Raw genomic sequence first — 16,689 nt, forward strand, 5'->3', positions numbered from 1 at the left:
AATGAGTACCTGCTCCCTTAACGTCGTCCCGGTATGTGCCATTATTATTATTTCACTTTATTACGTCACCTTCTATTATATCAGATTATTTTATAATTTCATCTGGAACTTAGTTTACTTTCCAGTATATCTTTTCCTTAATGGAAGCCACACAGTGCAACAAGGTAATCTGAGAACAGCATCAGGGGGTGGAGCCATTGCCTAATTGGGCAAGCTGTTTATTCATGAGACATCTATTTATTATTAGGCTAAAAATTACACACATTGAGGTTACCTTAATATAATCCCAAAAGTAGATTGTGGTCTGGTGGGAAAAAAATCTTATTGCTTATGATTGCTTATGATTTGCCCAAATTGCTTATGATTTTTAAGCAAGATATATAACAATTTAACGTCACTACAAGAAAAAGATAACCAGAAATGTTTACATTGCGATATATATTTTTTTCTTGTGACAACGATAACTTTACCCCAATATCAGCCTCTACCGAATGGTTGAGATGTCTTTTAATGGTCCAACAAAGCTTCATAAAATCCAACGAGTATCATTAAATAATGAATAAAAATGTTTTTTGGCCATTAGATCGACTTTATTTATTATGGCTTAGAAAAAAGCAATTGTAAAAGCAGTCTGAATTTCTTTACCACGTCAGCCAAATGGTAGAGATGGCCCAATCAGGTTGGGTTCAGCACATTTTCAATAAGGGGACAGTAATTCAAAATGTGCCCTACCAAACGATTAGAAAGTTAATTGTTTAGTTAAAAGGTTTTTGTGACAGTGGAAATCCAATTGCAGTGTAAAAAGAATAAAAACTCTAACTTCTGTAACTGAATTATTTGAATTAAATTAATAAAAATGACTGTAAAAAATGAGATCCAAAACCCTGGTAATATCATAAGTTTAATTATTTGAATTTTTCTGTTTTCTTGCTGCAACTTGGTTTAGTATCTAATGATAATGGTCATATTATTAGGTTTATCTAGAATTGTATTACACATTTTTTACGTGTGTTCAAGAACAAGCAAGGGAAACAATGAGTTCCAATTGGAGTTTGAGTTTTCCCTTCATGCTTCATTTGCTCCATTTTTCAAACTGCTACGACACCAAATATTTCATTCTGACACCTACAACACTTCCACTCCTGACACTTGTATTGTTATTATTTTTTGACAGCCGTTATTGTGTATAATTAATGCATTGTATCCTGTCAGTTCAGTTAATTAGAACTTTCAGACATCATTCTTAAAGCAAATGTCTAATTTGAGATGCATAAAAATTAGCACTTGATATTTTATACTGCATCGAATAAAGCTGGGATTCTTTTGGATGTAAAGATACAGCTGTAGCGTTAACACGGTGTTCTGTTGGACTAAAATTGTTATCTGGAATGAAGAAGACAAAAAAAAAACACTCCACTGTATAAGGCTTCAGAGAGAATAGTGCCTGAAACCTAAGATATCCTGTACTGTACTTGGTCTTTGGTGTGTAAACCTGAAGATAAAACACAGCATCGGTTATGACAGCAGCGACGAGATACGATACGAAGTTGCTGTTTTATGGTCCGTGCGGGAATAAAGCCGTGAGACAGCAGAAAACCGGCTGACAGCGAAAGTCAAACATCAGACACTTTCAGGCAAAAAGAGTGTGCAGAGATAAAAACGAGGCCATGTTTCGCTTTAGAGAGGAAGGAAGCAAATGAAAGAGACAGAGAGCGAGAGAGAGAGAGAGAGGGAGAGAGAAAGAGTGGAAAAAGAGAGCGAGAGCATGAAGGAGAGAGAGTGGAAGAGAGAGAGTGAAAGAGAGAGGTCTAGACATTTAGGACAATAACAGCTTCATTGTTTTTTTGTCTTAGTTTATATCAGTGAATTGTACATCAGAGCATCTTATAAAAAAGGTCATTCTCAAAAGTCAAGTTTTTTTTTTTTTTTTTTTTTTTGCAGTTACCCGTTTCCATCACAGTCAGCATTTTGTTTTTGCCCTTGTCTCCGCCCCTGTCCTGTGATTGGTGTGTATCTCTAACTCCTGTTCCATACCTCCGCCTGCTCACACGACGAGACTCTAATCACTTGTGATTCAATTGAGTGTCTCAGTTCTGATTTTTTTATCTGATGTGACGGAGACTTTTTTTTGGGTGAGGGGGGGTGGCTGTCTGAACGCACAAATCTGATATTTTCTAGATCAGATCTGAATCACTTTCGAACGAGGTCCTGGATTGCATTCATATCCGATACACAGTATGTGAATTGAATGAGAATCTGCAGATGTGAATTCTTGCCACTTTTTTTTTTGCATGCATAAAGTGCTCGCTGACGTCAGCTCCAGGGGATTTCATAGCAGCTGCTAAAACATCTAAAGCGAGGCGTCTGGCTTTACAGTCGACTAACTGCTTGCCGTCCTCCAGAGCAAAACCCCAAGCTAAATTGTTTGATCCATTGTTCCATCCATTGTTTGAAATGAGTCCACGCATGAACCCATGACGTCTTTTAAACCAGATTGTACGAGCGAAGATATATCGATGTGCTCGTGCATCCTGTTTCCGAGGACAGACGTGTCCGCATTACAGTCAGAGCCATCAAGACATGCAAATCAGATCAAACCAAAAAACGTAATGAAGCAATGGGAATTGTAATGTGACGTAGCCATAGTTAGCATGTTACTGACACTCCTGAGGTGGTGTTATTTCCGTTTGCTTCCGTTTGTCTTCGTCGTGGTTTGCCTAACCTGTGCACCAGGCTAGGTTACATTAACTAAATTCCTCACATGGTAGAAAATAATTCTTTGTCATAACGAATCGCAAAACACATGTCAAGCATAGACTTGGTTGATTTTCCTGGTTTAAAACTTGTGAAGACTATAAAGTATAATATAAATCATTAAATGCTTACAAATACAATATTATAATGTAGTTGCAAGCAACGATGAGCGGGCCCAAGCACCTAATGCCATCACACCAGAAAGACAGCGGGCACAGTGGGCACATGCATTTAAAGGGGCCAAACCAATACTATTATGACATAATTTTAAACAAGGGGGAATTTTATGTCAAGACCTTTAAATGCCCCAAATGCTGGACGAGGGGAAAAAGCATCAAACTACTGTATGATGTCACTTAATATGTCGTTACACAAAATACTTAACCCTTTTCAGTATAAGTTTAAAGCTTAGTCACAGCTGACGTGTTTAAGATATTAAAAATATCCTCGCAATTTTGCATCCTCAATCTATTGAGATCGCACAGGCCCGATTTGGAGACGATTGTATAAATCCCCTAGGAAGAGTGTTTAAAAATTCTTTGGTTGGTATTCTAGGTTTGCCTTCAAATTCACACCTCAACTCAACTCTATGATAAATATGGTCATATAAATCGGACCATATACAGTATTTGTATTTTTGTCCAAAAATATAAATGTTGGTCCGAAGGCAACAACAGTGTAAAAAAAAAAGTGCATTTATTTTTAAATAAATAATTTTACTTGGATTTTTTTTTTTATAAACAAAAAGACATTATTTTGACATTATTACAGACTAGCCCATGTCTAATGGCAGACTTCATTGTGTGTGAAATGAAACCGGCTGTTATGGCAGAACACATTTACACACAAGCGGCTGAGGCTGAGTCTAGAGCCGGCCGTTTGGTGTTAATTGCTCAGTGGCGACTGCGTGTCCCTCAGAGAGCTCGTCCAATCACAGAGGTTCACGTTGTGCAGGCGAATGTCACAAATCCCAAGTGGACACACACACACACACACACACACACACACACACACCTTAAGCAAACCTGTAGGTTTGCTCTTTCACAGCTGGATACAATTCACATCCTGTTTTTTAGTCAATAAATAAACATACCTGTGTGGAATATGGCTCAATTTATTTTTGTGTGCTGGAATTTTTTTTTTTTACATTTTTTAAATTATTTAATTGGATTTTTTTTTTTTTTTTTTTATATTTATAATTATTTTTAAAATTTTTATTATTAGGAAAATACCTAATAAAGGGGATTTATTATTTATTTACCGTCCACTTTATTTGTTTCTGTTTCTTGAAATAAAATAATTTTATAATACAAAAAAAAACTTAATAAATGAAGGATGATAAATACGTTTTAGACTAGATTTTGTATTTTCATTTAATATTTTTTTTGACATTTATAATGAAATGAAGTAAAAAAAAACAAAAATATCTTAAACATCTCATTTTCTTCTCCCATTTTTTCATTCTTTTTTTTATTATTTTTTATTTTTTCATATTAACATTTGTTAGACAAAACCCTCCCAGAAAGAATCTCTCCATCAATACCAGTTTTATTTTCTTCTGTTCTCTATAATAAACACTCCAATGACCCTCTCCAGCGATTCCCTCGTTCTCTAGTCGCATATGAAGCTCATTAGGACACATGCACTGCTCATTAATCTTCATTGTTTATTCATATTCTTCCACTCATCATGAAGTTTGCACACAAATTAGGCCTGGGGGAAGGAACGGTTTATATACCGTCTTTACACCTCTTTAAAGCTTTTATTATTTATTTTTTCTTTCTGATTGCTTTTTCGCACACCGCTCACGCCTCCGTCATCGCCAATCAGACGGAGTCGATACACAATCAGACCGGGCTGTGGCTCACACCTCCGCTCGCTCAGGCCGCAAAAGTCATCGTGAATGATTTGTGATATTTATGAACATAAACGACATTACAGATGCAGCGGGCTGGTCGCGTAGAGAACGCTGCCGGAGTCTCAGAGGTAAGCTAACGCATGCATTAGCATCATGAGCTAGCATCCGGCGCAATGCAAATTACTGAGCAGAAGCTCGCGGGCAACTGACATCAAAGCTGAGTTTGTGTGCGCCGTCTGCGCGAGTGTCAGAGATGACGCTTCCGCGGGGCAAAAACGCGACAGCACAGACAAGCCGTCGCTAATCCGGTGCTGATCGACTCCATAAAAGCTTCTCGCGGAGTTCTGCCTCGATTAGCATGCAAAGTGTTTACGGAAAATGAAAGCTGGCGATTTTCTTGGGAAAATGAGAAAATCTCCAAACAAATGAGGTGATTTCCATTAACGACAGAGTTACAGTAATGAAACAGCATTAATGGATAAATATCATTTGGAATGCGAAATAGATCTATAATCGTGTCTTATGAGGGGGAATCACACTGTGTGGGGTCCCGCTGGAGGAAAATAATCAACAACATCATGGTGTAATTAATCAGCAGAGTTGCTACACTGTAACTGTAACTAATAACTAATACATTTCTAGTTTAATCCTATTGTATTTTATAACTCGATTTCCAGCTTTTTTTATTTTATTTATTTATTTATTTATTTATTTATTTTGCAATTTCTGTCTTTAATTTAATGCTATTCTCTAGTGCAATATTCTAATTTGTAGTGAAATCCTTCTGTTTTTTGGTCACAGACAGGCGTGTAAGCATCTCACTGCATGCCAGACTGTGTATGGATGTACAGTATAAGTGACAAATATAAAGCAGAGTCAAAATGATCTGCACTCTGGCTTTTAAAACATTTTTTAACATAATCTCTTGGCTTTTCAATATCAGTCTACAAGCTTTCATATTCCACTCGATATGGAACACCGTCCTCATAGTTCTGCTTTCAGGGGAGCAAACAGGTGGAAGTCTGATGGAGTGAGATCGGGACTATAGGGAGGACGCTGTTGACGGTGTGGACAGAAGTGTGTGGACGTGCAAAGTCATGCAATATCATGACGCTCTCGGTTTATCAGTCCTCGGGTATATCCAGTTTAGTCTTCCAGCTCTTCAATGAGCGTCTCACTGTAACGAGCGTGGTTGATTGTTAAACCTTTTTCCTGATGATGTTCCAATACTTCTGGCCCTCGAGAATCCCAGAAAACTGTAAGCGTTGATGAATTTTCCGGCTGATGGTCGACTTTTGAACTTTTTCTCTGCCTGTGTTTGAGGATGTTTCCGTTTCATACTCTGCCGTTTACTCTCAGGCTCGTAGTGATGAATCCGTGTCTCGTCACCAGTAATCATTCCCTTTAATAAAACCCTCACATTCCTCAAAATATCCCTCCATGTTTTGTTAGCAGATATCCAAACGCTCCTGTTTATGCTCTTTTGTGAGTTGTTTCGGCACCAGGTCCCCCCTCGGACCACAAAAACAAACCTGAATCTCTGCACGCTGCTCTTCTTTCATACAAATCACAACTGAAGCATCTGTTTTTGCTCACACACGCAGTTACAAACGAACTGATGTAACACACACACACACACACACACACACACCTGCACATTACTGACTGGGGGGACAGAAGCCTCGAACAGAAAGCGCTGATAAGACAGAAGTGCGGATAATTTTTGACTCACCCTCATATTTTGATTGTATCCTTGTACAAAAAGTTAACTATCCCAATGATAAATAGTTTCTAAAGGTTTTCCTTCTTATTTTACCAAATTGTTTGGAAAATGATTGCATTTTTTTTTCCCTTTTAAAGAACACGAAGTACACTGTTTATCCAATTCTAACATTATGGATCATCCAGTAAACATATATCACAGCCGCTATGAACCGTCCTCGCTGTGCTAAAGTTAACGCAGCTTGTCACGTTACCGAGAAACTGCGAAGAATCATAAACTCCTGCCACTGGAGACTCCTTCCTTACACGGTACATAAACACCTCCTCAAAGACTGAACCGTGTTTATCTTCATCATCATCACTGTGAACTTTTCTGTCAATGATCTTTTGCACTAGAAATAATACTATTTTAAAATAAGCGTGTTAATATTAATATAAACCTGCGATAGGCAGCTGCATGACTGTCACAGCTGCTGTTATGGAACGTTAATTGACACCTTCTGAATGATATCTGAATATGAGCCACACCTCGTCTGAGTGCTGATTAACTCACATTAAAGGGACGTCTGGCTGCTTTTTACTGTCCTATATTCCATGGTTAGGAACCAGAGCCAAGCTAAAATATGTCACTGTTTCCCAAAGGGAAACAATCTGGAGCTGTTTAGTAAACCCCACCGGCACAAAAAAAAAAACGGTCAAATGCTTTCAATTGAGGTCTTTTTTAAAGAAAAAAAATCTACGTATAGCCGTAGTTTACTGGGTTTATTATTTGCTAATTGTTTGCAGGTGGCTAAATAAACCATAAAGCTGAGATGTTTCCTTAACGTCATCCTCTTCTCTTTTATTTGCCTAAAAGCATTTAGTCTTTTTGACTTCCAATACACCGATGATGATGGTGGTGATGATGATGATCATAATGATGATGATGATGATGATGATGATGATTAGGAAAACATGAATTCATGCTCATTTACTCATTAAACTCATTAAAAAAAGAAAAAAAAAAAAACTTATGAAGGTGAACCAGTGTGGTGTACGGTATCGAGCATCAGTGTGCATGTGCTGCGTTAATAAACAGATAAAAGTATGTGAAAGTGATCTGAACGTAGTCCACGAAATAATGACAGCAAGCAAATCAAATCAGACTGCGTACTGTGAAAATATGAAGAGGAGGAACACAGCATCTTCATCTGGGCAGAAGTTCAGAGTGAACACAAGTCAAAAGTACGGACAGACCCCTGACTAAACAAAGGCAGAGACTAGGATGAAAGCTTAATGGTACTTGAGGTCTTCGGTAAATCTCAGCCACTATTATACTCTTTTTTACGAGCAATTTCAGCACAAGTCCCAGTTTGACTTGAACACAGTTCAGGTAGATTTCTTTTTTTTTTCTTTCTTGCTGCAGCACTCATCCGAGTTTGTCCGAGGAAGCATAATAAACAATATAATCGTTATCGTCATCATCATCAAACAAATTAATAGAAAAGCAAACTCAATTTATTTTCAATGTCACCTTTAACAAGAAAGGACATCAATATGAATAAATTTGCACTTTATCAAGTGTTTTCCGCTCACCTGAAGACGTACCGTACTGCTCCGAGCTGCTCGTACGGGACGGTTTGCGGTGCCGAGCCGAGTGATTTGTCGCTGTTGTATGACAATAAGGCCGCTCCTGATTATATAACATGACAGCGGTGTGTAATGTATGGCAGTCTAAAGCTGTGCCGTTATTAAACCAACACGCTCCGCGGTGACGGAGTAATATCATCTCCGCCCGCATTAATCAGGTTTAAATCCCACTCACAGCCAATATCTTCATTTCTTAGGTGTCAAACGTCTGCAGTAATAAAATAACTGTGCATTAAAGCTATTCCCGCAAAAGATGAAGAGAACGAGAGCAATGTCAATAAAATAATAATGTTGATGCAAATTAAAGTGGCTCGAAGATCCGTGTGCATTCATCTGTCCGCTCTGATTTATTTATTTATTTATTTATTTATTTATGATTCTTGGACACCTATTTCCACTTAAACCATGGGCACAACAGGCAAGTTGTAGGATTCTATTTATTAAGATATTATAAGATAACACAGCCGTGCTGATATTCAGTACAACAGCACAACCTCGAGTGTGATATTGCTTTTATACAGCATTTCCACAATCACTATTTATTATCAACAAATTATGATTTGTTTCTTATATGCTTCTGGCGGACCTAACTAACTCCGACGGTTAGCGAGCGACAGTTTAGTGTAATTAACAGGAAGTGAGAGTGGTGTTAAACTCTTAGCGGTACTCTGTAGACAAAAGTTGAGGAGGATAAACCCTGGAGGTGATGGACAGTCCTGAGAATTTTCTGTACAGACCAGATTTACTGTATTTACACTTATTACACTTTAGAATATCAGCTCCATGGTTCCAGGTTCTGAGGTCGAATCCCAAATAGCATTAATTTAAAAGCTAGTGCACTATGTAGGGTGTACAATCCCTCGTTCCACACATGAAGTAGTGCCCTTGATCAGGGCTTAGAGAGGGATCTGGGATTCAGCCTTGTGTTAGAAGCTAGCTAGCTTTGTAGCTAAGCGTTAGCCATGAACAAGCAGTGTCATTAACCACTGGACAACATCTGGACCACGCCCAGTCATACATAGAGTTACACATCACAGTGCTGTTACTGTCTGTTATCAGCACATCGTGGAATAACGCCTCTCATCCAGTTGTATCGTACTCTGTACTCTGTGTTTTGAGCAGTCAGTTTAATAAATCCACAGCCCAGGATGACCTTTAGTGCTTTCGAACTTTTCCTCTCCAGCCAGAAGAGATTCATCGCACTGCTCTTACACACTATGACTATTCACTCTTCACCATCTTTATTATCAGTTCATTAAACTTCATTCATTTCCGTCATCCTATTAATCTCAGATTCACCTTTACCATCAGCTCACATCCGAGGACCACAATCGAATTCCGGACCATTTTCGTTATAGATGTGTAGGCAGCAACTCGATTAAGACTTTTTTTTCCATACGTCCAGGAAGTGGAGAAGTGGAGAAGTGGCTTAGCCAGGATGCTAAAGTTTATCTCCCTCACCCACACCCGTGCATTAGTGCTTTATGGGTTTTTATTTCATGCTGCATACTGAAGTCAAATCTGCAAATCAGGTTTTTTTTGCTGAACGCTGCATTGTGCTTCTATTTCTGCTTCTCATGCTGAGGGACAAATGCATCGACCTTCAGCATGGATTTGGTTTCATTTCTACAGTACATACACACACACACCTCTGTATCCCCCCCCCTCCACTGTTCTGCTAAGACCGGCATTATCAGTGTGCTAATCACACCAGAATATTTGCATAAGTGGAACAGATTCAGTAGCAACGCAGAGCGCTTCACAGCGAGTTTTTAAACAGGTCGGGGAGATGGCAGGAGGCCCTCCGCTGAGCGTTATGCAATTTACGCAGCAGTAGACGCTTCGCATTTCGCTGCAGCGGCGCGATAAGGAAACAGTGTTGTTAGTGCTTTGCGGAAAGCAATGCACCATCATGTGTGTCTGAGAGCACCGTCATCATCACGGATGCAATCTGTCAGGCCCAAGATGAGGCCGAGGCTCGATGTGGCATCACCAAGATATGGGCTTTTAAAGAGGCAATAAATCACTGCAGCAGGAGGAGGAACGCGGGAAGAATCTTCATGAATCATTCCCAAGTTTAGTGCTGTACTTTTCCTACTTTTAACGAGCGCTGAATTCACAAACTGGCGCTCCTGTAATGGAGGATTATCTGGTGTGATGATTTCTGGTTTTCTATTCTTCAGTTATTTTGATTATAATTACATTATTTTTTTCTCTGTATGAACATACTGATGACGATGATGATGATGATGATGTTTGGTGGTGCTGGTGGTGTTTGTAGTTTAAGAAAAGTTTTGATTGCTTTATATGTTGATAACATAAAAATTATAGAATATGGTAAATTAAGGTTCTTTTTAAAATATTTCTCATACTATGCATATTTTACCCTACACTACTCATATTTTGTTCTTTTTACAGTGCACATTCTTTGATCCTTTGCTCACATTTTTTGAATTCATATTCTCCTCACAAAGTGCACATCGAGCTGTTTTTCTCCACTTTTTGTGAAATGCAAAATATAATTAATTCAGCTGGAGGAGAGTTTCTAATCCATCGTTTGCTTCTGTTTATGCTGGTTTAATTTAGGGTACTGAAACACACACACACACACACATGCACACACACACACACAGAGGAAGCATTCTGTTTTGGCACGGGTGAGTGAACTTAGCTGGAATATGGAAATATGGAAACTGAAACGCTTCCAGGTCTCAGATGTGATATTTACGTCGTGCTAAAGTGCTTGACTTCTTTGTTTTTCTAAATAGAGCAATAAAATGTATATTTAGCAAATCTCTAGCCTCTAGCACAAACACACATACACACACCACTAGTGTGTGTGGAAATACACAAATGAATAAATGAGTATGCACTGATTTAATAAAAATAAAAATAATAATAAAAAAAAGAATCTCTTGAACTTTCTGCTCCAGCATTTCTTCATTTAGGTAACGAATAAATAAAAATAACAGTAATAGTTGTGGTTGTGGTTACAATATAAAAAAGAATGAATTAAGAATTAGCTGAAATGATCTGGTCACATTTTAGAAGCCACAAACAAATAAACAAACAAAAACAAGAAACAAACCACTATCTAATTATTCCAAATGGTTTGCAATCTTATTTGAATTATGAATGAATATCTGGTTTCATTAAGAATCCATTAAAAAAAAAAATGTAATGACTTCAAATATGTTTTGCAAGCCCCGGCCTCCCAGGAACTCCTTTAATGTCCCAGACATGTTGAAATGTCTTGGAGCGAGGTCAGGACTGTACGGGGGGTGTGTGGCGATAACTCCCAGCCGAGTTCCCGTGATGTGTGAGTGGTGTTGGTGAACGAGTGTATGTACAGTTCACACAGACAGACGCGTCTCTTTCACAACAAGTTATCCAACGATGTAGAAAATTCGTTAAAATGTTCGCACCGTGTTAAATGTTTAACCGGTGATAGAGTCTCATCACCGCTGTGTGTTTGAAGTCTTCCGCAAAAGGCCAATCGCTTTAACACCTTCATTCAACAGAAAATTCATGGAAAGTTTTGTTTTGACTTAAATGTCATTCTTATTATATGAAAGCAAATCCTAGAACTCGAATATCTTAGAATATACTTTTTATATATTTATGATGCAACTGCCTGATGACAGACAGACGGACAGACAGACAGACGGACAGACAGACAGACAGACGGACAGACAGACGGACAGACGGACAGACGGACAGACGGACGGACAGACGGACAGACGGACGGACAGACAGACAGACAGATAGATAGATCACTTTTTGGAAAGCGCTACATCAGATAACTCCAAATGGTTTTGCGAAACTTTCCCCGACTTTCTGCTTTACCCCAATGTGTGTTAAAAGAATTTCATTTTTAAATGAAGGATTTAGACGATTTCGCGTTTCCCTACAGGAAGTGGAACATGGCTAGACAGTCCATTATGCGACGGTCAGTGTTTATCTCCAGCTGTAAAGAGTAAACAGTAAAGATGGAGTTCTTCATGGTGAGTATTGATTTTGCCCGATGCACTGAGCTTTAAATTTATTTCGGCACATATTGCTTTGTGAAATTAGGAATGAAGCACAGCTCAATAGAACAGACGCTCGGTAATAAGTCGACTTCTGTGCAAAAACACACACATACACAACCACACACACAAGTTCATGAGTATTGGGCCAAATCAGGAGAAATGACAAACAAACAGGAGAAATGAACAAGCTAAAGATGGCTGGGGCGTTGTCCTCTTCACGTTTTAATTTCTTTACTCATTTATTTAAAATAAAATCATTAACATTAATCAGATTAATTATATGACACAAACCTCCTGTGGATTATTGGATTCCTTGACCTCCAGGTACATCCAGGTCGGGCGTAGCTCAAACGTAAGTCGCTCTGGATAGGGGCGTCTGCTAAGTCTATCAGTACCTTTAGTACCCGTCCTCGTATCTGTACCTGTAGTGCTTTAAATCCTCATGTCTGCGTCTATGTTCAGATTGTAACTAAGTAGGCGTGGTTAAAACTACAGTGTCTGACAGTGTCAGTTCGAGGATTGGCTAAGGTTTATTATTTTAGCTTAAAACAGACATAAAAAAAAAAGTCTCGATGAGCAAAAGTCTCACACACACAGAATCACAGCCGCACTTGTCCAGTCACGGACCCACAAGACAAACGGAGTGGAGGCTGCGTAGAGGAGGCCCTGGTATACATTATGTGCACTTAGGCCTCCCTGTTGGCTGTTACACACACACACACACTCCTGAATAAACCATGAGCAGACACACAGCCTCAGTCCGCCGCATCCGGTTCTCTTCAAGAGTGCTTCATGGCTGCATATCAAGAACCTCACACAGCCCGGAGAGTCCGAAATAACTGGAATCCATTCGAGCTAGATAAATGCTTCAGCATCCACTGGGATAAATGCTCTCCGAATCATGAGGACGCAGCACGGCATGACCGAGTGCATGGTTTACACAGATGCCACCACACACACACACACACAAACACACACACACAACATAACGCATAAGAAATAACCTGCATCACTGTGTCCTGGAGTGTCTTATTTCTTCTATTCCTCAGCACTTTTCCACTATAAGCCAATCTTAAATTGAAATACATATCTCTCAATTCATTTTTACAATGCGTGTTCAAGTCAAACTGGGACTTTTGATTGTGCAGAATAACAAAATACAACAATTTCTCTATATAATTCCCGACTACACTAATGCACTTATCCCAGTGTATTACTAGTGCTTCAACATCATCAGGGTAGAAAGTTCTCAGTACGTCGGAGCCATAATCAGACTGCCTGCTTCACGTCCGAAACGCCGGTATCCAGGAATTCCTTTGATGGACCGAAGATGGTGAAATAGCTTCCAGATGAGTTCCTGTAATGTGCAAGTGGTGCTGGTGTGTACAGTTCCCACTGAGAAACGCCTCTCTTCTGCAAGATGGTGACAAGTTATCCATCCCTTTTCAAGGATCAAGCGTTCTAGGCTCTCAGGAAGGACCACAGTGGGCTTTGAGCCACTTCAATGGCCAAATCCTGGTTTGACTTGAACGCCCCTTGCATCCATCTACACGTGTATAAGACAAAAAAGTTTGGTTCTGCAGATGTCAGGAAACTTGAAGTTCCACAAAGCATTGATACTGGAGACTCCGTCCAATCCATTTCCATAAACTGTTACTAATCAACTAACCAAGTCCTCCTGGCCAATCAGAACAGAGGATTGTTTATGTATTGCTAGTTCTTAGAAGCATCTTAATGGATTTGTATTGATTAAATATCTTAATGGACACTTTATCTAAAAAAAAAAAAAGTCATGGCACATAAACAGGAAAAGGAGAAAATATTGCTTATAGGAGAACTGACCATAGAATATTTCTACTTTCTCAGCTTTTTTCTCGACTTTTTATTGTGTCTTTTGCACAAATAATGCAAATCACCACCCAGTCAAGATCTAATGAATAAAATGCAAGCAAAAAGTCATTTATTTTTTTTTATTTCTACAAGTATGATAGCCCATGCAATGACGACATGCATCTTTTATTGATTTACAGACTAAAATTCCAGCATGATGTGCAGAAGCTCAACATTTATGATCACTGATAGCTGTCAGGAAATGGCGCTCCTGCTGAAAAATAAAATTATGGGGACTATTAGAGGTTTCTGGTTGTCCCTAAAGGCTTTGTAATGGGTTGAAATAGTGTTTTGTTTTCCATAAGGGTTTATATCACAACATAAAACACCCCACTGGTTTAATGCAGCGGTTCCAAAACTGTTTAAGCAAACGACCCTGACTTGATCCTATAAATTTTCCTCCTGCCCCAGATTGATCATTTAGGAATCATTACGACATTCGAACCACTGTTTTATATGCGTGGCATAAATAATGTGACACTGATTTTCGGGCACACAAGACTGGATCCAAGTGCTCTGTTTATGCAGCGTTTTGGTTCTGTACATATTCAGTAAGTTGCATTACATATGTATATTGTAATCCATATCGAATGCTTAGTTTAATGGAAATCCTTCTAACATTTAAAAATAGTGGTGTACACAATGTTACATCATAATTAGTCTAATGGTCATAATTTGGAATACAAATTAATAAAACAGTTTCTCCTACAGCTCCATTTCTAAACCAGGCGACCCAACACGAGTTATCTGGAAAGCCCTGGTTCAACATGTGGCTGTCACTGGTTGAATGGTTTTCTACTGGGATTCCAAATTTCTACTGGAATCTAGTGGTCTCTCATGGACCCTGTGACTGAATGGTGAATTTAGAGCCTTCATTACCTGACCTCTGACCTGTAAAACAACAGGTAAGATTCATTCTGGATTCACAGTGTGCTTGGGTTAAAGTCCCGAGTCTCAGAAGTCCTCCCCATGTCCATGCCTATGGGTTTTTCAGTGTTAGCACTTTGTACCCATCAGGATTAAAGGTCTCATAGCAATCAGAGTAAAGTTAACCCTTACAGTGTGTCTGTTAATGCCCCAGCTCAAATACCCCTCAGATAACCCAACTCACTTCTCTTCCAAACACACAGTTTCAGGGGCTCTTCTTATGTGGTCAAATTAGGACAAATCTAATTGGCTTCCAAAAATAGATAAAAGGACAAAAAAAACAGGGAATTAACATTCTAATTTATATTTATTATATATATTTATTTTTTTCAACATGTCCACTGGAGACCCGTCTACACATGGATAAGGGGGAGTTTGGCTAAGGTCCATCCATGTGTCATTGGCATATTGGGTGAGGAAAGGCTCCCCATCCCTGGAGACGTATCCAACGTTTCAGTGGACGTTCCATAAGCAGTCGGGTTGCCAGCTCAACGCATGATCATATCTGAGCAGTTGAGGGTGAAGGAAATTGGCCAAAGACCAACTGTGTCATCGTGGTGTTGCTGGTGCTCAACCTAAGGACCTTTTAAGCAGTCCAGCACCGTAACAACCGAGCTACCCTTGCCTCTGTCTACACATGACTAAAAAGTTCATTTCTTTTCCATTATAACTAAAATCCTAATGATCATGGTATCCGTACATTACATGTGGTGTTCCTGGGATTGATTCCAAGTCCACTAAGTGGGATAGAGCTCTTAATGAAGATGAACGAATCTTTAACTGAATCAATAATGAATTGACTTTGGAGAAAAAAATGGACCCTCAAAGTGGTCCAAGTCAAGCACTACTGTAATTTCAGATCATGATTGGATTAAGTTGCAATTTAAGCAAAACTGCATCTGAAATGACAAACATATCTGAATCCCTGCTCTCTAGCAATACGCCGTGTGTTGTATGCAAACAGGACAAACATTCACAGGCTTCCTAATGGTTTCAGGCTTATTAAGGTCATTATATAACACTTGATTTGCCACTTATAGTTTTCTGCATTCCTGAAGCAAACGCACAGCCCACACATTTATCCCTGTGTCTTCCTGTAAATATTGTTTTCTCTGCTCCGAGGCTAATAACAAGCCCTGATAATTAGTGCATTAGTAGATGAGCTGAAGCAGTAGGGCAGAGTAATTCATGCAGGGCTGAACACGGCACGTCCGCTTTAATCCCGTGTCCTCGGCTGCGTACTGTAAACCGTGCTTACTTAGTGTCCTGCTATTGTTATATTATTCTCCCCATATGTACAGCACCTGCTCATGGGCCTGAGATAATCCTTCCTGAGCTGAATCAGATGTCTCTGAACCAGTGCTGGGAAACAACAACACCAAAAAAACCTGCTTACCTTTGTGCTTTTCAATCAGCAATCAGCATAAAGATTCTGGCGTAAGGGAAAATAAGTCAAATCAGAGGAGACGAGAATGTCATCTGTGTTTATAATTAGATGTTTTGGTAGTGTAGTTGACAGTGAGGTTGGAAGGTTTACTTTGCTTTGACAAGCAAGCGTAAGAAATACCACAAATACTGTACCCCTGAATACATTTATCATCTGTTCTAAAATTAACACCAGCGCTATGTGAACTAAACAATGTTGATCACCAACTATATATCAATAAACAATAGTAACAGTTTATTAGTAGGGTATATTAGTATATTATAGGCAGTGGTGGCTTAAATGGTTAAGGCTCTGGGTAACTGATCGGGAGGTTGGGGGTTCAAGCCCCAGCATCACCAAGTTGCCACTGTTGAGCCCTTGAGCAAAGCTCTTAACCCTACCTTCTCAAGGGGGCTCTGTATCCTGGCTGACCTGACACTCTGATCCCAGCT

At 39.2% G+C, this 16,689-nt stretch overlaps 1 protein-coding gene across 1 annotated transcript in view; it reads right to left on the bottom strand.

Annotated features, from left to right (window-relative positions):
* The window catches only part of lingo2 (leucine rich repeat and Ig domain containing 2), a 290,114-nt gene that overhangs the window by 229,743 nt on the left and 43,682 nt on the right, over positions 1-16,689 (bottom strand). The gene's annotated exons all lie outside the window — the stretch shown is intronic.

Source organism: Clarias gariepinus, chromosome 10 (assembly GCF_024256425.1).
Source record: "Clarias gariepinus isolate MV-2021 ecotype Netherlands chromosome 10, CGAR_prim_01v2, whole genome shotgun sequence".
In the NCBI taxonomy this organism is placed as follows: domain Eukaryota; kingdom Metazoa; phylum Chordata; class Actinopteri; order Siluriformes; family Clariidae; genus Clarias; species Clarias gariepinus.